The sequence below is a fragment of the Tupaia chinensis genome, unplaced genomic scaffold (assembly GCF_000334495.1).
Source record: "Tupaia chinensis unplaced genomic scaffold, TupChi_1.0 Scaffold000612_1, whole genome shotgun sequence".
Lineage (NCBI taxonomy): Eukaryota > Metazoa > Chordata > Mammalia > Scandentia > Tupaiidae > Tupaia > Tupaia belangeri.
In genome coordinates, this window is record NW_006160131.1 from 4,978,908 (window position 1) to 4,982,972 (window position 4,065).

The following is a 4,065-nucleotide window of genomic DNA, read 5'->3' on the forward strand; positions in this document are numbered from 1 at the left end:
TAGGGGGCCCGGGTGTTCGTGCCCCAGCCGCTGCAGGACCCCACCCCCGTGGAGAACTGAGCCGGTCCTGCCAGCTGGCCCTGACCCCGCACTCCTTTTATCGTGGTCACTGTCATTTCCTACTCTTGGCGTGAAATTTATTTTCACTGCTCCGAATTCCCGATGAATGGACGTAGTTCTGAGGAATTACCAGTGAAAAATTCCATCTGTGATGGAGACCAACAAAAATAATAAAACACAAAGGGCCAGCCTTAGAGACGCATATCATTGCGATTTCTAATTTGAGAGGCAGTTAAGAAATAGACCCTTTATTTTAAAACACTCAACAACTATGTAATTGCTGTATTTAAATGATTCGGACTGTAAACGGAACATCGTATCCATGAAGAACAGCATTAAGCACCTTTTGAATACAGAATTCTTTTAAAAATATATATATCTATATATAAATACACCAAATTATATGATTTGCAGAAACCATCCATAACAGTTACAAAACTTGGGCTTTTTTTTTTTTAAATGGAAACTGAAAAGAGCAGAATTGCGGTTTGCTTCTCTTCTGGTGTTTTCTTTAGCTCACCTAACGCTTTGCTGTCAAGGAGCAGAGCCCGGCAGGTCGCGCTGCGGCGTAGCTTTCGCATCCCCACTTGCTGAGCTCCTTTACACTCTCACCGAGTCCGGTGCCTTCCCACGCCTTGGGGCAGGCACCCTTCCAGAACACTAGGCAATAATTCAGTGGACGCAGTCAGGTCTCTGGCTCTCAGCTGATAGTCAGAAAGTCTGTCTTGCTGCATAGATGTTTTGAAATGTCTGTGTAAAAAGCTGTTCCCGTCTCCAGGCTTAGGCAGTCACAACTACATAATCTTGTCATTGATCTCGCCCCTCTGCCTGAACTGTCCGTAGCTAGCTGTGACCCCAAATGCAGTTTCTGGGCCAGGGGACACAGTCCAGTGCGGCTGCTCCGACAACAGGCCGACAGGCAGCTCTCTCCTCCCCCACTCTGCAGGAAGGGTCCGAGGACGGCCCGCCCTGTCTGTGCCTGGGAGAACTGCCTATCTCCAGTCTTTTAGAGAAAATGTCAACTCGAGATTGACAAGTGTGAAAGGTTTATTGGCATCGCTGAAAACATGGGCAGTGACGACGCGAGGCTTCATTCCTTCCTCCTTTCCAGTCCGTTACTTCTAGCTGTGGGCAATGACAGTTGTCCTCATCTTTCCCAGCGAAGAGGCAAATTAAGATCCGTCTGCAAATTACATTAGGAAGCTGAAAAATCCAGTGAACGCACCTGATTCTTCTACCCCATGACTAGGAGCGCTGCCAAGGGTTATGTGAGAAGGCGTGCGCTGTTCCCGGGTGGCAAATACCGAACCTCCCGCCTGCTGGGAGCCGAAGCACCGTGACTGGTCTTAATGACAACACGACCCTGCTAGTTAGTTCAGATATAATGTTTAAGATGGTATTAAGTCTCCTGTATGATGATGAAATATAATGGTAACTTACCACGTTACGAGAGCTTTAACTAGTTCCCTGCTTCTATATAATCATTTTGAAGAATATGGCCGCATCTCCTCCAGGTACGGCGAGGACTGAGTGGCAGCCTTGACCCCAGAGGACCGCGAGGATACTCGGGTGGTCTGAGCATGCCAGCATACCGCCCTGGCACCAAAAGTCGTGTGCCACATTGAATGGCAGAATCTTTCAAAATGCTGTCAACTGGAAGCCAAAAGTAAACTTAATTTTTCCTAAAGCAGTTTGGTGATATCATGAGTCTGTGATTGGTAAGGTCTCATAAGGATTGGAGCTCTCTTTGAGAATTTATTTCATTTTAAATGAACATATACTTTAACAATTCTCTGGGCATGTTTAACTAACCTAGGTAAGAAACTATGGTGCTGTTTAATTGTAAATAGATTGATGTAAGATTGGACCAATACTTGATGTGTATAATTTTAGTATGTAGGGGGGTTGTGCTTTTTTTTAAAAAAAAAAAAAAATGTTTGATTTTTCTTTTTGTCTTTGCCTTTATTCTGGGTTTTCCATTGTTGATCGTCTCTATATAAGGGTAATCTGCCTCCTCCTAATGAAGCGTGTGGAGGTTTTCCTGCGCTTTGAAAAGCCTCAGCCCAGTAAATAGCAAGTCCATCATCGCCCAAGTCCATCTGCCCTGCGAGTCGTGCATGACCATTTACACGGACACTTCACCTTCTGCACTGGAGTCTTGATCCAAAATAGGTTGTCACTTGGTTTTCTTGAGAATCAGGGTAGGGCCAGCATATGGCATAGCGGTTGCGTCACTGGAGCCCCCGTGGCCGACCACAGTTCAAGTCACCTCATGACTTGAGACTCATGCTTGGCACGTTTGAAAAAAGAATCATGCCAGAGGGCAGGCTGTAGCTTAGTGCTCAAGGAGTCGGATCCCAGGTGGCCATCTGCGTGGTTTGACTCCTGGCCCCAGTGGCTCAAGCACACTGGGTGCATGTGCACATGGGCCCAAGCCCTCCCAGGATAGAGAAGCGGAGGAGGGATTGCAGCGTGACCATGCCCCCCCCCTTGGGGGTGTCCTATGGCCAAAACCGGAGAGGGAAAGGGGTCCGAAAGGAGACGTTGATTTCTTCGTCCCTAGCCCCAGAATCTCATTTGGCTAGTACATTGGAGTTTCACTTCAGGCTCATCAGGAATACTGCCTCAGGCCCCGGGCCAGCCCACGGTATGGTGCTTAGGACAGCTGGGTCCCCCATAGCTGCCGGGTGTCAGCCTTGGACCCAGCACAAGGTGTCTGTGGGTGACCAAGACCCCAGAGGAGGAGAGAAGGAAGGGAAGGGATTGGTGCGTGACCATTACCCACGGGGGGTTTCTCACCTTCCCTTTCTCTGGCTCCAATGAGCACACACGTCCTCTGGCAAAAAAAAAAAAAAAAAAAAAGAATTTAATTTTATTTAATATTATTATTCATTTGTTATAGGGCACGTGCACTCACCAGAGAGAGAGAGAGCAAACCTCCAGGTTCAAGACTTGAACTGTGGTCAGCTATGTGGGAGTCCAGCGCCTTAACCACCACGCCTCCTGCTGGCCCCCCAAATATTTAAAAAGTGTGTGTGTAGGCCAGCAGGTGGCGTGGTGGTTAAGGGCGCTGGACTCCCACAGGGCCGACTGCGGTTCGAGTCCCAGACCCGTGGCTTGCTTTCTCACTTTCTCTCTCGCTCACTCTGTCCCTCTCTGGTCAAGTTAAAATAAATAAATAAACAAAGTTTAATAAGTAATTCTTTTTTTAAAAAGTGCGTGTGTGAATTTGAATATGGCCTTGCCACTCCTGACCCCTATGTTTGCGTGACAAGTTATTTGTTTTTTATTTTATTTATTATTTCTTTTCAAATTGCTGTAGGGCACATGGGTTCACCAGAAAGAGACAGAGGGGGAAAGTGAGAAAACAAGGACCAGATCCAGGACTTGTACTGCAGTAGGCCATGGGGAGTCCGACACCCCAACCGCCCCGCCACCTGCTGGCCTCATTGTGAAAAGTTCTTAATCTCTGAAGAGCTCCATTTCTCATCTCTAAATGGAAGAGAACAGGATAGAAGTATACACAGAAGTAATGTTTCTGAAGAACTGTCCCACCCTAAACAAGCAGGTAATATATGAGAGGTCTTCTAAAAGTTCATGAAAATGCGTAATAAATTATGCATGGGGACCAGCAGTTGGCATAATGGCTATGTCGCTGGACTCCCATGTAGTTGACCACAGTTCAAGTCCCAGACCCAGTGACTTAAACTCATGCCAGGTGTGTGTGTGTGTGTGTGTGTGTGTGTGCGCGTGCGCGCGCGCGCGCCCAAGATCCTGAGAGGAGAATGGAGGAGAAGGGATTACGATGAGGCCATCCTCCCTGGGGGTGATTTCTCACTTTCTGTCTCTCTGTCTCTCTCTGTCTTTCTGGCGAGCAGCATGCCCTATAGCAAAAACCTCTCCAAAAAAGGAAAAAAACCAAACAGCTATGCATGGATTTCCAAAAATTGTTACATCAAAGTAAACTTGTACCTTAATTCCATTTTTCCATGAACTTTTTTTTTT

General features: G+C 47.0%; 1 pseudogene; it reads left to right on the forward strand.

The window, feature by feature from the left end:
• LOC106736030 (ubiquitin domain-containing protein 2 pseudogene) overlaps positions 1-60 on the forward strand; it is a 438-nt pseudogene extending 378 nt beyond the window's left edge.
• The last annotated feature ends 4,005 nt before the right edge of the window (positions 61-4,065 follow it).